This window comes from Notolepis coatsorum (assembly GCF_963971535.1).
Source record: "Notolepis coatsorum genome assembly, chromosome: 9".
In the NCBI taxonomy this organism is placed as follows: Eukaryota; Metazoa; Chordata; class Actinopteri; order Aulopiformes; family Paralepididae; genus Notolepis; species Notolepis coatsorum.
The window spans coordinates 91,479,928-91,500,041 of NC_140173.1; positions in this window are offsets into that span (position 1 = coordinate 91,479,928).

Sequence of the window (20,114 nt, forward strand, 5' to 3'; positions counted from 1 at the left end):
AGAGGGACAGAGATAGAGAGAGATAGGGACAGAGAGAGTTGGAAGGAGAGCTGGACAGAGATAGTGGGACAGAGATAGAGAGAGAGAGAGAGAGAGATAGAGAGAGAGAGAGAGAGAGAGAGAGAGAGAGAGAGAGAGAGAGAGAGAGAGAGAGAGAGAGAGAGAGAGAGAGAGAGAGAGAGAGAGAGAGAGAGAGAGAGAGAGAGGGACAGAGAGAGTTGGAAGGAGAGCTGGAGAGAGAGTTGGAAGGAGAGAGAGGGACAGATAGAATCAAATAAAATCAAATAAAATGTATTTGTAAAGCCCAAAATCACAAGGTAATGCTCCCATGGGCTGTACAAGTCTTATTTGAAGTCAAGAAGAAACATCACAATAAATCAAGAACAAAAAACACCATAAAATCTACTGAAATCGAATAACGCAAAACTCCCATACCTTTTCCGTGAAACAATGTGCAAACACAGCAGCAAGATTTGTGAGCTGCTGTGACAAGAAAAGGACATCCAACGGAATACAACCACCATAAAGACTGTCAATCACCAATATATACCTGTACTAATCTCTGTTTTATTGTATTGCTTTGTTTTGTTTGTTTTAACACTGGCAATGTAAACATATGTTTCCCATGTCAATAAAGCCCCTTTGAAATTAATTAAATTGAAAATTGAGAGGGATGGAGAGAGAGGGAAGGAGAGCTGGAGAGAGAGAGGGACAGAGAGAGGGGGGAGGATACCTGGAGAGAGAGGGACAGAGAGGGGGAAGGAGAGCTGGAGAGAGAGCGGGACAGAGAGAGGGGGAAGGAGAGCTGGAGATAGCGGGACAGAGAGAGGGGGAAGGATAGCTGGAGAGAGATAGGGACAGATATAGAGGGAATGAGAGAGAGAAGGAGAACTGGACAGAGAGAGTTGGAATGAGAGCTGGATAGAGAGAGAGGGACATATAGTTGGAAGGAGAGCTGGAGAAAGAGAGGGACAGCGAGTTGGAAGGAGAGCTGGGACAGAGAGAGAGGGAAGGAGAGTTGGAGAGAGAGAGGAACAGATAGAGGGGGAAGGAGAGCTTGAGAGAGAGGGACAGAGAGAGAGAGGGAATGAGAGTTGGACAGAGAGAGGGACATAGAGTTGGAAGGAGAGCTGGACAGAGAGAGAGGGACAGAGAGCTGGAGAGAGAGGGACAGAGAGAGAGGGAAGGAGAGCTGGAGAGAGAGAGAGGGATCGAGGGAGAGGGAAGGAGAGCTGGAGAGAGAGAGAGGGACAGAGGGAGAGGGAAGGAGAGCTGGAGAGAGAGAGGGACAGAGGGAGAGGGAAGGAGAGCTGGAGAGAGAGAGGGACAGAGGGAGAGGGAAGGAGAGCTGGAGAGGATGGGGGAGTGAGTGATGGAAAGGAGAGATTCCAGGGGTTCCAGAGAGGCCGCAGTTTGCCGCTCGCAGCTGGGTTCAGTCACGAAGAAGACTGGCATGTTTTCCAGAGAAAAGTAGAATCAGGTCATTGTGATTGTGATGACCCCACCCACCCCCCCACTCTACCTGCAAATGGGTGAGTCTACTGACTCAGAGAGCATGGTGGAGTGGGTGGGTCGTTAGCCCAATCTGACGCACCTGGACAGTGACAGCTGCCTGCACACAGACTATTTATGTGTCCTTGTCTAATTCCCTCTGTTCTGCGTCTCCACTCCTAGGGACAGGTTGTACCAGCACCCAATTTGAATCCTTTGACATATTATATTACTAATACTTACACCACACACACACCACAGCATACTATCTAACTCATCCACACACTGCACTCCACTGATTCTTATACAAACTATTTTGTATATGTATATGGCATTATGCTTTTGTGTTTAGATACGATTAAATAAATTATTTTGTTAAATTGTTATCACGTGTGGACTCCCTATTTGTCATAAATTACCTGTTTGTGACATGATCGTGCCGGCATCAACTTTCCCTCCTATCTATCTCTCGGAGACACTGGGATTCGTCACAGCGGGGGGTTCAAAGGTCAACCGTGGGCCGAGCCGCCCTGCTCCGTCTGCATCGGCGCGGCGCGGCGGAAAGCAATTGTTGCTGCTTGGCCCAAAGCCACAGGAAATAATTAGTTTCAGAGCCCGGCGGTGCTCTTACACTTACAGAATTCTATCTGAAACAGCCATTAGAGGAACGGATGAATAGGACAAAGAGAGAGAGGGGGAGAGAAAGAGAGAGAGAGAGGCCAGACTATAATTGTCAAAGACAGTCTTTGTTACACACACACACAAACACACACACACACACACACACAGACACACACACACACGCGCGCGCGCGCACACACACACACATACGGTCAAAGGAATACTGTTATAATAACATTACTAATGCTGTCTTGACACCCTGCTGTTTCACTGAAACACTATATAAATGGCCTCTATACTGTGTGTGTGTGTGTGTGTGTGTGGAGGTGAGGTTTATTTGACCCCAGAGGTTAATCCTAAACCTTAACCTCTGTGAAATACGAGGAAGACTAATGCTCAAATAACGGACTCCTCTCTCTCACACACACACACACACACACACACACACACACACACACACACACACACACACACACACACACACACACACACACACACACACACACACACACACACACAGCATGCTCACTCACACACACACACACACACACATGCTCACTCACACACACACACACGCGCTCACTCGCGCACACACACACACACACGCACACACACACACACACACACACACACACACACACACACACACACACACACACACACACACACACACAGTGCCTGCCAGGACGACCACATTATCCTTCTGTCGGCCACCGAGCAGCTCCGCTGGATCAGTCGGGGGTTCAGAATCCTTGCTTAAAGGCACGTTGTGCTGTGATAGATGAGAGGAGGGAGAGAGGTTTTATTCACCCCCCTGCCCAGATGTTCGCAGCAGGTCCAGGCATTGGAACCACCAACCCCTTCAGTCACAAACCCACCACTCCAGCCCTCCGGCTGTCGTTGACACAGATTCAGCAATTTTCAGGAGCGCTGCAATGAAAAGAGATAAAACCAAACTGTGAAATGATTTGTTCATGTATGTGAATGTAGGATTTGTTCACCTATATGAATGTATATGAATAACAGCACAAGTACAGTGTAATGAAAAGAGGTTAGCATCTAACTAGAGTGCAAATATAACGTGCAAATATAAGTATAGTTCAATAACAATATACAATGTACAGGTGATTCAACTGGAATGTATATAAAGGAGTGAAAATGCAACAATGATATGAATGAGCATAATTCGCATTATCACTCAGTAGTACTAATTTATATATAGTTAGTACTACTGAGTGATAATCTGATGTATACAGTGATAGGTATAAATACACTATCGTAGTAAGCCATACTGGCCAGCAGTATAACTAGTAAGAGTAGGTAAGGGATATATAAGATAAGATAAGATATTCCTTTATTGATCCCCTTGGGTAAATTCAGGCATCATAGCAGCATGGGGGAGGGGAGGTACAGGCAGTAAAAACAAGCAGTGTAAACAATATAACAAATCAATTTAATTAACTAACTAACTAACTGAAATATATAGTGTTGTGAAGGATCAGATTAAACCGAATATATATATTTATTTATGGATATATATTTAATAGTATTTGTATATCGTTTGATATCCCTTGTATATTCCTTGTACATATACACTGAATATCCCTTTAGTCTACTAACAGCCCATAATAGTTTCATTCTCTCATTGGACAAGAACTTGGCGCCAGCAGCCAAGCCCCTTGGTTCAAGTTCAATCGTGCCGACGAACATGTCGTTACTAGCCCGGTTCCGCGTAGGAATACGTCTGGCGAAATACGAATGGTACTATTTGTTCACAGCGCATATATATATGGCGCAAGTAAAGTAGAACTTTCTTTTAGTCCATTAGTTCTTTACCCTCCAACCTAGTGGCAAGACGTTAAGCCTCACCCACGATACACGTGTGGTGCAGTATGGTCAACTTGGCCTCAGAATGGCATTGAGACATCGTGTGGATTAATAGTTGAATTGTCATAGTTTGGCACTATACCGTCGAGTGGGACGTATTTCTATTAAGTTAATAATAGTCTATTATGTATGGTGCATCGTTCGGTTAGAGTTATACAGTGAGTAGTACCCCCATCGTTTCCTCGCGTTATCTAGAGTCTTAACCAGGCTGGGCAGACCACGTGTGGTGCTTTCATCCGAGGAGTTCTGGGCTAGGACGAGTGGACCTGCACATTGGATTACCTTACCCGGACGACGGCGAGCCCTACACGGCTTGGATTATCTACTTGCTTTGGGTGCTTTGATTTATGCCATGGATAACAGCCAACACTGGTGAGTGTTGGAACTACCCCCCGAGAGGAGTCCAGGTGAGACGGCGCTCTACCCCGAGTGAGGTCGCCTCACGTCTCTTCGTTGTGGACCGGCAGCTACCGTCTACAAGAGGGCCCAACTGTATTCATATGTGGACCAAGGTTCTGTGGGCACCGTGTTCAGCACTCTGAATTCTCCCAAGAAATCGTTGGCCAGATGGGATATCGCCGGCGGCTCTCCTAACCCCCCCCCCCCCTACTGACTTACAACCAGCAGGACCCCCCTTTAGTATATCCAGCTATAATCATTACGTACCATCGCTATAGTTCCCTAAAGAACCAGGTTGTATACTTGCTTCCTGCGTAACCAGAGATTGGACATTCAATGTTGATTTGCCTACGAATACTCATTTGCCTTACAAGTGCATTCAAATCATAAATGTCATTAAGTGAACGTTGTATATACCCTTTGCTATATATTAAATATTCGACTTATACATTTGTGTGGACTTGGTTTCATGGTGGGAAAGTGTTCATCATATCTATATCATGTACTGTGTGGCCAGTAGTTAAAGTACATAAAGCGGTAGTGGTTTAATGATACCATACTTTTCAATACAGTCAGGGAATTGTACCCCTCAGTTACATATAGTATTCACATAAGCAGTATGCATAAGGTAGTATCATTGTCATTTTAGGTTCCTAGTAGTTGTAGTTGGATGTCTGGCAGCAGTCCCTGCCCACTGTTGTGGAGCCTGATGCCCGCTGGTATGAAGGACTGGCCGAGGCGGTTAGTTGAGTTTTGGGGGGGTATGAGTCTGTGACTGAATGTGCTTCTCATCTTGACTAGCTCGTCGTAGAGGGGGTGGGAGGGATTCTCCAGGATAGCAGCCAGCTTCCTTCTCATCCCCCTCTCTGCCACCACCTCTAGTCTGACCAGCTCGACTCCCACCACGGAGCTAGCCTTCCATCCTCACCAGCTTGTTCAGTTTGTTGGTGTCCCTCGAGTTGATGTAGCCCCCCCCCCAGCATGCTACAGCATAGAATAATAATAATAATAATAATAATAATAATAATAATAATAATAATAATAATAATAATAATAATAATAATAATAATAATAATAATAATAATAATAATAATAATAATAATAATAATACATTTATTTTATATAGCGCCTTACATTAGGCATCTCAGAGCGACGCTGGCCACTACTGGTAGAATGACTGCAGCAGTCTATTGCAAACATTGAAGGACCTGAGAGACTCCTCAGGAAGAACAGCCTGCTCTGTCCCTTCCTGTAGAGGGCCTCTGTGTTGTCCGACCAGTCCAGTTTATTGTTCAGGTGCACCCCAAGGAACTTATATGACTCCACCACCTCCACCTCCTCCCCTCGGATGGTGATGGGAATCAGGGGGGGCCTCTTCTTGCCCCTCCGGAAGTCCACCACCAGATCCTTGGTTTTACTGGTGTTGAGTTCGAGGTGGTTGCTGTCGCTCCACCCCACAAAGCTCACAAAGCTCTCCACATAGTCAAGTCAAGTCAAGTCAAAAGTTTTATTTGTCACGGCATACAAGTATACAATGAAATGCGGGTGGTCTTGCCCGCGACGATGTGCAATACAGTGGTACAACATATAATAGAATCCAATAAAAAAAAAACATTGTGCAATAAACAGGTAACAGGTAACATGGTGTGACATCTCGGTATCTGTACATAGTTATTTACAGAGCATATAGGACATGCTAGGTAGCTTTAGTAGTGCAATACACTGTTCCTGTTGTTATACTAATTTAAAGTGGCCTTTCCTCTTGGCCATAAGTGTGTGTGTGTGTGTGTGCGGCATGAGTGTGTGCCCGCTCTTGTTAAAGTGTTAAAGTGGCTGCTAGTGTGTGAGCGTGCACAGCGTGCATGTCGTGTGTGTTCTCATGTGTGCTTGTGTGTGGATAGTTCAGTGTTCTGTGGCACTCAATGTTCATTGTTCAAGGCTCTGATGGCCTGGGGGAAGAAGCTGAGCCTAAGCCTCTCCATCCTAGTAGCTGGGGTTCGCAGGCGTCTGCCTGACCTCAGCAGCTGGAACAGGCTGTTATTGGGGTGGTGGGGGTCTTTCATTATCCTGCAGGCTCTGGATTTGCACCTCTTGTTGTATAGAGCCTGCAGGGGAGGTAGCGCAATACCCGTGGTACGCTCGGCTGAGCGCACCACTCTCTGTAGGGCCTTCTTGTCCTGTGCCGTGCTGTTTCCATACCAGGCAGTGATGTTTCCGGTCAAGATGCTCTCTACAGCTCCTGAGTAGAAGGACTGGAGTATCTTCCCCGATACTCTGAACTTCCTTAACTGTCTCAGGTGGTAGAGGCGCTGCTTCGCTTTCTTTACTACTGTGTCTATGTGTGTTGACCATGTCAGATCCTCTGAGATGTGGACCCCCAAGTACTTAAAGCTGCTCACCCTGTCCACGGTAGCCCCGTTAATCATCAGTGGTGTGTGTGTCTCCTGCTGTCCTCTCCTATAATCCACGATCAGCTCCTTGGTTTTACCAATGTTCAGGAGCAGGCTGTTGTCCTGGCACCAGCGTTCCAGTACCTCAACCTCCTCCCGGTAGGCCTTCTCGTCGTTGTCCGAGATCAGCCCCACCACCACCGTGTCGTCTGCAAACTTCACTATGGAGTTGGAGCTGAACTTGGCCACACAATCGTGTGTGTAGAGTGAGTACAGCAGGGGGCTTAGAACACAGCCCTGGGGGGACCCGATGCTCAGGGTGATGGTGTTGGAGGTCTGACCCCCCACCCTGACCGCCTGGGGTCTTTCACTCAGAAAGTCCAGTACCCAGGCGCTCAGGGCGGAGCTCAGACCCAGCTCGATCAGCTTGTCCACCAGTCTGGTGGGGACTATGGTGTTGAACGCTGAGCTGTAGTCAATGAACAACAGTCTCACAAAGCCCCCCTTCTGACGGTCAAGGTGGGAGAGAGTGCTGTGCAGTACCTGGGAGACAGCGTCGTCAGTGGACTTGTTTGTCCTGTATGCAAATTGCATAGGGTCCATATCACTGGGGAGGGAGGCACAAATGTGGTCCTTAACCAGCCTCTCGAAACATTTCATGACCACAGAGGTGAGTGCCACCGGTCTGTAGTCATTTGGACATGTTGGGGAGGGTTTCTTCGGTACAGGGATGATGGTAGACATCTTGAAGCAGGCAGGGACCACTGACTCCGCCAGGGATTGATTAAATATGGCGGTGAACACCGGGGCAAGCTGGTTGGCACAGGACTTAAGTATGCGTCCTGTTATACCATCTGGGCCAGCAGCCTTCCTGGTGTTCACCTGCATAAACATTCTTCTCACACTGTGTTCCGACAACGAGAGAGCGTCCCCGCCCCTCCGCGGTTGCCCCCCTCCACAACAGCCGGCGCGCCAGTGACGTCACTAGCCGGCGAGCCAGCAGCGCCACTGTCTACACCAAACCGAGCGTAGAAGGAGTTGAGTTTGTCCGCGAGAGAGGCGTCGCCGCTCCCCATTGAGGGGGCGCTGACTTTGTAGTCAGTTATTGTCTTCAGTCCCCGCCACAAGCCTCTTGTGTCGTTTTGTGCCATTTGTGTCTCCAGTTTATCAGCATATGTCCTCTTAGCAAGTTTAACAGCCTTGCGCAGAGTGTAGACTGAAGCCTTGTACTCTTCCATGTTTCCTGACTCTCTGCCCCGGTTATAAGCCGTGGTGCGAGAGTTCAGGGCTGCTCTAATAGTGCTGTCCACCCACGGTTTCTGGTTTGGGAAAACCCGCACCATTTTTGTGGGCACAATACTATCAGCGAGTGTTGATATGTAGCTCACAACGGTATCAGCGTACTCGCTGACGTCACTGGCGCTGCCTTGAAACATATCCCAGTCCGTGTCTGCGAGCGCATCCTGGAGCGTGGCCTCTGATTCGTCAGACCACTTTTTTGTCTCACGTGACACGACGGCGTCACGTGATCTTTGTTTGTATGCAGGGAATAATAAAATGGAGTCGTGATCGCTCGCGCTTGCAGCACCCATCAATGGCGGAGCCGCTACAGCTTTGTAGCCGGCTCTGAACGGGGTGTAACAATGGTTGAGTGTGTTCCTCCCCCTCGTGGAGCAGGCGATGTGCTGAAAAAAGGACGGCATCACTTTCTTCAGATTCGCCTGGTTGAAATCACCAGCCACTATCATCGCCGCATCCGGATGCTTGATCTGTTGTCTGTTGAGGTGATCGTGTAATTCCACCAGCGCTTTGCCAGTATTTGCCTGTGGGGGGATATATACGACGGACATGATGACCGCGGTAAACTCACAGGGGAGGTGGAACGGACGGCACAGGATTGAGAGATGTTCCATATCTGGGGAGCATGAACTTGAGAGGACATGTACTTCCTTGGGATTAACCCAGAGATTGTTCGTGAGGATGCAGACCCCACCTCCGATGCTCTTCCCAGAGGCTGCCGTGCGGTCTGCTCTCAGGACGGTGAAGTTGTCCTATGGAGAGACGCTGTTGTCCGGAGTCGCTGGCTTGAGCCATGTCTCCGTGAAACACATGAAGTTAACGTCTCTCATCTCCCGTTGGAATCGGACCCTCGCTCTCAAGTCATCCATCCTTCCCTCCAACGAACATGCATTCGCCAGAAAGATGGATGGAATTGCTGGACGGTAAGCAGATCTTTTTAATACCTCCTTGTCTTCCTCTATGCCTCTTCCTGCTGTTTCCTTTGTTGCCGTTCTCCCGCTTGATTTCTGTTAGCCATTCTGGGCATGAAGTGTCTCCAGACTCCTCTTTGAGTCCGGAGTTTAGGTCCATAAGTGTCTGGTGGTCGTATGACGTACCCACCAGTGATGTTTTAATAAAAAAAGTAGAAAAAACAAACATAATAGCAAAAAATGTGCACAATCGTCGCGGAGCTAAACCAAAGGCGACTGACCGGGGTCGCGCCATGTTAGACGTATATAGATATAGTATATACAGGTAAACAGGAATATATACATATGGTATGTAAACATATTATTTTCAGACAGGTGTGGATAAATATGTATATGGTAATATAAATATATAGAGTTGATAACAAGCGCACCCAGAAACTGAAAGTTGGACGTAGGGATTGAAGCGGCATGGAGTGGAGAATACGCTAACGTTCCAAACTACTTTCTGGTGTATTCTTTTCCATCCCTGCTCAACATCAATGGCAGCGCACATGGCGTTTAGTAAAAGGTAAGCTGAGATCAGCTGAAACGTTATACACCAACGAACACAATGTTTGTTGAAGATCTCTTGTGAAGGAAAAATTAGACAGGTATGATCAGTGGCGGTTGCTGATAAAAATGTTTGGTGAAGCAAACATTTTATTTTGAATACATCCCCCACTGTGTGTCAGTGGTCAGTGGACACAAATAAAATCATATTAACATTAGGTACCGGCGCATGTGACCAGACACAGATGCAAAAAATTACATATTCAGTGACGGCGCACCTGACCAGACACAGATGCAAAACATTACATATTCGGTGACGGCGCACCTGACCAGACAGATGAAAACATATTAGGTGACGTGTAACTGCACACCTAACCAGAGACAGATGAAAACATATTAGGTGACAGCGCACCTGACCAGATGAAAACATATTAGGTGAAGGTGACAAGGAAAAGGAAAGATGAAATTACCTACATGGGTTCCATCCTAGGGGCAAATCTTTCCTGTGACAAAATGGCAACCAATGTAATAAAAAAAAGTCAACCAACGAACAAGATTCTTGTACCGGATCTCCTCTCTGGTAAACAAGAATACCTTGAAGACTCTAACAGGAGCACTCATTCAAGGGTACTATGACTATGCTTGCACCTCATGGTACCAAAGCACCTCAAAGGCCCTAAAAACAAGGCTACAAATATCACAAAACAAACTGGTCAGACTACTGATTGGCCTTATTCATAAAACCCACCTTACCCCTGCACATTTTGACAACCTAGGATGGTTTAGAGTAGACGACAGAGTACAGCAACTTGCAATGGGCCTGGTCTACAAGATACACTACACCACTGGGATACCCTTGTACGAAATACGTCCCAAATGTCAGTGAATTCCATGACCACAAAACCAGAGGGAGTTCCACAAATCATGTTCAACCCAGATTTGGCTCAAACAAGGGACTAAACACGTTTAGCAATTATGCCACAATAATGTGGAACGCCCTACCCACAACTCTGAAGGAATGTGAATCCCTAGTCCCTACCCTCCTTTAAAACCACTCTCAAAGAGCACCTACGGGTGGCTGCAATTAGAAACTGGCCCCTGTAATGTCCAAATCCTCCCTCCCCCCCACCAATTTTTTATGATCTCTTTTTACTACACAGTTCTGTATATCTGTATGTGTTGTATGTCATAAATGTCCTGATTAATTGAAAATGGGGGACCCCGATGTAAACAAGACGAAAGTCTTTTTCTGGTCTCGATCCTCTTGTTTTGTATTGAGCCGTACTGTATTGTACCCATTCTGCAATCTGTTAATACAGTTTTCAATCAATGCTAGTGTGGTAATTGTTCCTAATCCTTCTGTATTGAGAGGTTTCTGGGTGTGTGAGCCTACATGACTGACCAGGGTTTCCTCGTCTGGTATCCAAGAAATAGAACAAACAAATATCTAACATTAATCAAATCTGCATATTGGATAGGTTATGAAAAGCGTTGGTGGTTCAGTGGTAGATTTCTCGCCTGCCATGTGGGAGGCCTGGGTTTGATTCCTGGCCAATGCATAATCTGAATTTGAAAATCACAGCAGGCTCAGATGAAGGGGACATGTATGGATTTGGTAGTGACATGTTATTTAAGCACTGGGGGAGAATTACATGAATGTACTCCTTGCTGTTTGGCAGTTTGGTTTGAAGTCTGCCTAAACAAGCTGTTCAGAATTGCCCCCCCCCCCCCCCCCCAATTATGTCACAATGGGATGAATTAGGTTTGATTAAACAATTAGCTGTGCTTTTTGGAACCAGGCAAACTGCTTACTGAATATAATTATTACGCTTGGGTGAGGGGTAGCCAGGTAGTTTGATTAATTTTCATTCATAAAAAATGTAAACGGTGGGTTCAATACAAGGGAAGAAATCATCAATTTGATTCAGACTAGTAAAAAATTTTACAAAAGCATTTTCCACAGATTGACATGAGAGAGAGAGTGAGAGAGATAGAGAGAGAGAGAGAGAGAGAGAGAGAGAGAGAGAGAGAGAGAGAGAGATAGAGAGAGAGAGAGAATGTGTAAAAAGACAGCCAATAAAAAGGCTTGCCTGACTTTTAACTGATGATATAGACATTTAACACTTTCTTTGCCACGCTTATGTACATCCTTATACCATCCTCTGCCAGCTCTATTTGTCTATGGAGAAGTTCCCCTTCTTTGCAGGGCTATAACTTTTTAAATTGTATTGCTAATGGAGAAGGGTGGATTATCCCTGCTTGTGGGAGTAGTAGTACACAGACACTGGGTAGTAGGATACTATAGTATTGGACCTATAAGTACCCCCGTCTTTGGCCCGGAAAGTCGTTCTGGAGGGCTTGCAGCTGGAGTGGATGGGGCTCAGGATTTACTAACCTGGGGACTGGTACTCTGGTCTCCCTCGCCTTCCAAGGCGGTCAGCAGTAGCTCCCCACACACCCTCACTTCCCCCAGTACCTCCGACAGCCCTCCCACACCCAGTGACTGTCAGTTCAATAGTATTATTGGGCTTCCCTTTAAGCAGTACCCTTCCTTGACCACCTGTATAGACCCTTCAAATGCTATTCTGTAAATGGGGTGTAAGGGTTAAATAATTATGCAGTCACAAAATTTACCCAGGGTTAGAATAGCAAATGGAAATTGGAAGAAACAGACACACACAATGATCCCGATAATGTCTACTTTATATAGAAGCCTGGGCATGTTATCCATTACAATGTCATTTATTAATACATAGCACAGAGTGCTCTTGCTATTATAATGTAGGGGAAGCTCTTCCCACCATAGGCACCGAGTGCTCAATACATTAAAACACCCCGCTTGTACTAGGGGAACCCAGGCATAAAATAGAGACACATTGGGAGTTCAAAGAACCAAATAATCCAATAATCAAATAACCAAATAAAACCAAGTAAATGTGGGCCCACGTTACCAAAAGAAAACCTACCCTAAGCCGGCTTAAATTGTTCGTGGTACCCCTTAGACACTGGTTGTTAGTGTTCACTTGAATGGACGTTGCTGTTGATACACGTGGTACCGTTAGTACTTAGCCAAGATGGCGGATCCACTCTTGTCACCGCTCGTCCAGGTGACAAGATGGCGTCGGCGATCCGCAAGCACAGCCAGTAGGCTGGGCGGACAGCATAGGCAGTGGTTAGCTGGAGGAGCGTGCTGTATGGCGTCCTCTGCTGGTGGGAAGAGGCGTCCTCTGTACCGTCTGGGAGACGTCCACCGCTGCTGTTGCTGGCTTGCTTCTGTCGCGCAAGCAGGGCCGCCTGGGAGAAATGAGAGGCCCTGTGCGAGATTTAAATGCGTCATGGCTATACCATGACAAGGCTCCGGCCATTTGTCCCGCCAGCGAGAGGCCTTTCGTCAACGTTCCTTGGTGACCGACCGACTGATAATGACCGACCTCTTCGTCTTGGCTGGCATAACTAAGCATAATAGTCAAAAGCTGCACGCGCGAAATAGTCAAACGCAGCTGACTCACGCCGGCGTACTACACATGATGTAAGTAACCACTCCCTTCGTTGAAACCAATAGTATGTCTGCTGCAGAGCCCCAGAGGCTGAGCTCCAATAGTGAGTATGTCTGCAGACCCAGGAACAAGTCAGACACATTCTACAAACGTGTCTAATGTGAAATATTTAAGCATATAAGCAAAACTAGATTTTAGGTCTGTGATGAAAAAGGGCCTCGCGGGAAGGGGGGCCTCGCAAAAAAAAATTAAAAATTATAAAAAAAAAAAAAAAAATAAAAAAAACAAAAAAAAATAATTTTTATTTTTTTTATTTATTTATTTTTGCGAGGCCCCCCTTCCCGCGAGGCCCTGTGCGACCGCACTGCTCGCACACCCCCTGAGGCGGCCCTGCGCGCAAGCTAATACTGTTGCTAACCTAAACACAGCTAAGCTTTGGGTCTAGATGCACCCTCCTGCTATCGGTTACACTGCTAACGCAACGTGGCTGGCTATACCACCGGTCTCTTCAGCGCTGCGCGCCCGGTAGTCTACTCAAGTCAGACGGAGCCGCTAGCAGCATACTAATACACCGCACACAGTAACTACTATAACCCGCTAACGTTAGACATTAGTCTCGTTAACTCTAGACGTTAGTCATTCGGTTCGGTTTCTCTTACTCACACACTATCGCTGATATTTCACTCAGTATCCTCACCCTCACCCTTCTTCACTCAGTAACCCCCCCTCACTCTTGGTCTCTGAGGGAGGGAGGGAGGGAGGGAGGGAGGGAGGGAGGGAGGGAGGGAGGGAGGGAGAGAGGGGAGAGAGGGAGGGAGGGATTGTGGGAGAGAGAGTGGGAGAGAGTGGGAGGGAGGAGGGGGGAGAGACATACAGAAGGATGAGGGGAGAGAGAGGGAGAGTGGGAGAGAGGGAGGGAGCGGAAGGGAGCGACACAGAGGAGAGAAAGGAAGGGAGGGAGGGAAACAGGGAGACATGCAGGGACACACAGGAGAGAAGGGGGGGGGGGGGGCACGCAGCCTCCCGTCACAGCACACAACGTCGCTGTTCACTCCAACTCGTCTTGTCCAACACCGCCCCCTATAGCCTTTCACTGTCTATTGTCCTAACAAAAGCCCATAATCCATCCCCCTTGTACTGACTGCACCGTGGCGCGCATGCGCAGATCGACAGATCTCGTCCACACGTTCTAATACCTACTAGTCACCCCATAAACTGCCTTTTATTGGAATATCACTACTAGTAAAGTCACAAACAAACACACACCCATCCATTCCGTTCCTTCTCCACTATTGTCATCATACTGGGCCAACAATAGATATAGATCGATAACTAAACAAGTATATACAGTTGCCACACAAAAACGACAAAAACTACAAAATGGCCGGCGCCCTGTTCACCTGTGAAGGAGAGGTGTAAAACCCCAAGAGGCAACACCGCCCTCTGCTGTAACGTCCGTACATCACACCTATTGTACTACAATACCCATCGTACATCACACCTATTGTACTACAATACCCACAACGTCCTGCAGGAGGCGTCAACACCCTCCCACAACAAGTGCGTCATCACGCAGCACATCACCACCCGACGTCAAACCGACGTTTTTACTCAATAATAAACCACAATCCCCAGAATCCCCTTATACCGGAAGTTACTGTCCGCGCCTCCCTAAGGTCCCGTACCAGCCACCAAAAGTAGCACCACGCGATATTCACCGAGAGTCCCATCATGCTACATTGTTAGCACAGGTAGCTTAGCATATTAGCTTCGTTAGCTCCGCACTGCTAGCTCAATTAGCTTAGCTCAATCATGTTATCGCCCGCTTAGCCTAGCACGGCTAGTTAGCTTAGCTTAGCATCCATAATAACGTCTCCTATACGGCCCATTATCCCGTTGATTCGAGCGGCACCACACATCGCAATGTTTGCGCAACACAGTTATACCCCGCAACATAACTTTAATCTCATTAAGCGCTAGTTTACAGATCATATATTATCATCTTTATATTAGTTTGCTCGCCCGTTTGGCCCCGCTTGGCCGAAATACACAGTATTTTAAATCGAACGCTCCCAAAGCCCCCTCCGAGCAGACATTTCTAGTGACGTACTAACAAGCTAACCTAGTCTTTATACAACGGACAGTGTTATGGTTTCTCCACGGCCGTTTTGGTCACTATTGTTTCATAACGATACCCTTTTCACCTTGGCATACACTCATAACCACTAACAGACATTCATCCAACATATATACTTAGCAAAACACATTGTCCTATTTATAAACATACCATTCCCTTGGCCACATCCGTCCTCAGCGCATTTCCTAACCTAAACTTTGCACGTTTCACACAATTCTTCCCTATGACCTAATCACAAGCGCAGTTCCTTCATTCAAAGTGCTTTATATATCTACCGAGTTATTGAAAATCCGTCTTGCTATTCCCCGAGAAACCCGCTCCATTCATGTAAAGTAGCTCGCAGAGAGTTTATTTGTAGAGCCTCCTGTCGGCTTGAATCGGAGGTTTTTGTGGCCAAACCGTTCTTTCCGTTTAACCACAATTTCCCTATTTCCTACTTGTAAAGCCTCCTGTCGGCTTGAATTGGAGGATTTTGTGGCCAAATCGTGCTCTCCGTTTAACCACAATTTCCCTATTTCCTACGTTTTCCTTCCTCCACAAGCTTGATATTTCTCAGATTTGGACAATGGCCAATTTGAGCCTAAATGATGTCGGATTACGTCTTGACAACTCGCGTATGAAACGTCTTCCAACGTTAATTGCCTTGCGCGCCGATTCTAAGCAAGCTCCTTACCGTAAGCAAACTGGCACGAATTCCTATCCCTCGACTGTGCGCGATCTGAACTAAATACAGACATCTTTAACCTCTCTTACAGGTAGTCACATTATTGTTCGATGAAGGGCTTGCAAAACCCATAATGGTACTGCTCTTTCCCTCCGTCAGCCGTTCCCAGAGCGGGGCCCGGTTTGATGAGTGAAAACAGCGCCTCATTTAACCCGTTCATCAACCAAAAATGCCACTTTCCCGTCCCTCAATTGTTCCCTGAACAATTCCCTATCTATAGCGTTCCTAGTCTATAAATTCGTCACTCTCCTGCAGCTCTGTACCGTTCACTCCGATTGCGCCCCTTTTCTCATTACATCAGTGCCGATTCCACCTAGAATAACCGAACACTCCTTCATTCCCTATTCTATTAAGTGCTGCATTGGCGCGACCGAGACCCGAGCCAGGTTGTGAATTCTGGTCTCTGGCGTCTTCCGATACCAACACATTTTTGGTCCAGCACAGCATTCACATCTACTCATAGCAAACCCCAATTGGAGACTGCTCGACCTCCACCAATTCAGACGCACCATCTTTACTTACCTATAAACCCGCTGACCTTGGCTGATGAGGTGAAGATTTAACAGTCGTAGAGGCATCGATGAGGGAGAGAATCTCTCGGTCCCTTTTGGAAGTAGCTTTCGTCGTCTTCAACCGGCTTTGGTCGAATACAGCACGGGTCACGGACCATTTGAAGTATTCTTCATTCATTATCTAGTCTCTGTGATCGTATAGTGTTTACCCTTCTACTCTCCATTGTTTGCATTTCAAGTGTTCGGTTGTAGGAAGGAAAACACAGACGAGGTGGTTTGAATAAAACAGCTGGGGTGTTTATTCCATTCTAAATAAACACCAATTATGAATCAAACAAGTACTGAATCTTCATTGTATATCTAATCGTCGTCCTCGGTGTGTCAGTTGGTCCATGGTCTGATCAGCTGATGCCGTCCGACTCGTTCTCCGGTGTGGTACTGGTTGTCTCGGCAACACGAGGCCTTTTCTCTGTTGGTGCTGGTTGCCAAGGCAACCCTGGTTGTCCGTGATTCTCAGCGCTCAGGGCCGGGAGCGCTTGATTCGTCTGTCTGCGTGTCTGGATCCCCTGCTGCGATGCGATCCTGTCCTCGTCTGTGTCCGTGGCTCTGTGTCTCTCCATCAGCTTCCCTGCAGTATTTAAAAGAGACAACTCCTCCCACGTTTCCTGCATTGTCCTGGTGACGATAGCTAGGGGCGTCACTGTTCTATTGGCTCAAAGTGATCTCTGCCGTTTTTGACTCTTTCTAAGGACTGGATACTTATTTACAGCTATAGGCTATTCTAGTATTTCATTACCTTATTCAGGAGTTTTAGCCCCCTCTCTCCTTGAACAGAAAATAGAGCATGAGCTGTTTCCTAGTTTTACCATCTACAAACACTTTACCATGCTTTGATTGCTTTTAGAATGATATGATTATTCTTCATTGTCTAGATAGTGACTAACAGTCTTTTCTTCAGTTCTGTCCACATGTAACTTATGTAATTGAACTTTATTTGATTGTTTCATCCTACTGGTGGTATTTCTATTCTCTTAGTAGTATCCTTTCTTTAACCTTGTTTTAGCTTAATTAAACACTAAGTATCTTGTTTAGTTTTTAACATAAAGGTCCTTGCTTTGCTTTTAGTAAATGTCTTGTTCTCTGATTATTTTGTTAGTTTGTCTGGTTAACTGTAATTAGTTTATTTCTCCTTTATTGAAAGCTCAACCAAGGAGGTCCTTGTGCCTAGCAGAATGTGCTTGTTGGGCCGGGGGAGGTTTAGGCAGGGTCAACTGTTTTCAGCTGACACCACTTCCCACGGAGCCCCTGTCGCCCCCTCTGCCAAATTCCTTACAGCTTACCACCAGCATTTTGTCCTGTACATTTGTACAGTTTCTTGAGTTTTTAAATGTTTCATTGTGATAATTCACGACAACTACTTTACCCAGAAAGCTATGTAACCCCCCCCCCCCCCCTCACTTAACACCTTCCAGTCTGAGAGCATCCCTGCCTTTGTTAGTCTGATGACTTGTGACCCCGCTTCTATCCCCAGGCCATCAGGATGCTCAATGACTCTATGCAACACTAACACAACCATCTACACTCATTGCACACACATCCACATGCACACACTCACTTTAACCTCTTAAGCCCTAGCCATATTTTCTGAAAATTCGCCTAAAAATACATATCTAAGTAATTGCAAGATTGCTCCACTTCTACAAGGTCCATTTGCATGGACTTGGTATCTAGGGACATCTATGGATCTCAGGGAATGTATTCCCAGTGTCAGAAATATTGTGTCTGTTACTAGGCTTGAGTAAATTGTAATGAACCAAAGGAGAATATAAATTATTATTATTATTATTCATCTTTGACGGTGAATAACACCATGCTAACATTCACCAAAAGCGAATAGTTGCCACTGAGCTCATTCAGCACCTTATTGAGATCAAGTGTACTAAGAATCTAAGCAAATGAACAAAGGGCAGATGATTTACAGTTTTTTTTTGTAGATACATTACTGAGTTTTGCCATCCAGACACATGCCATATGAAATATGAATATAATATAGTCATAACCGGGATCGGGTTCTCAGACAGTCCAGGAGGTTCACACAGAGAAGAACAGACGGGCAGGTAAAGGTCATACACAGAGATCCAGAACTCGGGAGCAGGGTGTGGAGCCAGGTAGAGGACTGTGAGCAAAGGAGGACAAGACAAGTTAGACAAAGCAAACAAACAAGGACTGACATGAGAACAAGTGATACTATAGGACTGACTGGTAAATGAGAAACTACGATCTGGCAGCATCATGACATCTGAGCCATGTCTAAATAGAAAGGGCAATCAGCCGGTAGATGTCAATCAGCTGCTCCTCCTGTCTTCACACACCTGCACCCCATCATGTACTTAGTAGAGAGAGAGAGAGAGAGAGAGAGAGAGAGAGAGAGAGAGAGAGAGAGAGAGAGAGAGAGAGAGAGAGAAATATAGAGAGAGAGAGAGAGAGAGAGAGAGAGAGAGAGAGAGAGAGAGAGAGAGAGAGAGAGAGAGAGAGAGAGAGAGAGAGAGAGGGAGAGTAGCTAGGCCAGGATAGAGTGAGTTAAACCAAGGGTTACAGAATACGGGAAATTGCATTTCACCAAAGGATTTTATGTTTTGTTAACGTTCCAATTTTTTAAATCCCAATTACTAACTCTAAATGACGGGATGTTCGTCGCTGGTGACGTCAAGTGACCTGATCTGCAAAACGCCAAGCTAGTTTTGCCTCATCATAGAGAGAAATATATATTATAATGTTTTGTTCACGGGGACCACAGCCTGCACGAACCACAGACGAAGATAGGAGAGATCTATTCATCGTCCATTCCTTTTCCTAGAGCTGCAGCTAAGACCAGAGAATACCTCAACCGTGAGACGTCTGCACAGGAGGTCTTCCAGAGCTGGGGCACCCTCTCCAGCCTCAGGGAGGAGGAGGTTGAGGAGGTACTGGAACGGATCCGCCAGCTGCCCGGTGCAATGCCTTGAGCACCCTGGGTTGGTGCTGTCTGGTCCTCTGGCCTTGTTCACACCGGTCCTGGAGAGCTGCCTCCCCCCACCTGGCTGCTCGCGCCTCCGGCTGGCGGGAGGGGTGTCGTGCTGGCAGGTGGGGGGTTGACAGGCTGCTACTGTCTGGGATGGGGTGCCTCTGTGTGTGTCTGTGTGTGTGTGTGTGTGTGTGTGTGTGTGTGTGTGGGTGGGGGGGGGGGGGGGGGGGGGGGGTTCACCGGTGCTGACCAGTAGGGGGAGGACTCATCTGGTTAAACCTGTCAAGAAATTAGTTCAACTCCAGGGCCCATCCAGCCATGCCTTGCTGCTTGAAGCCTGTGTGTGTATGTGTGTGTGTGTCAGGGCCGCCTCAGGGGGTGTGCGAGCAGTGCGGGTCGCACAGGGCCTCGCGGGAAGGGGGGCCTCGCACAAAAAATTCATTACATTTTTTTTACAAAAAATATTTGTTATTTATTATTTTTTTATTATTTTTTATTATTTTTTTTTGCGACGCCCCCCTTCCCGCGGGCCCTTTTTCATCACAGACCTAAATCTAGTTTTGCTTATATGCTTATATATTTCACATTAGACACGTTTGTAGAATGTGTCTGACTTGTTCCTGACTCTGCGGCTCTGCAGATACACTATTGGAGCTCTGGGGCTCTGCAGCAGACATACTAATGGTTTCAACG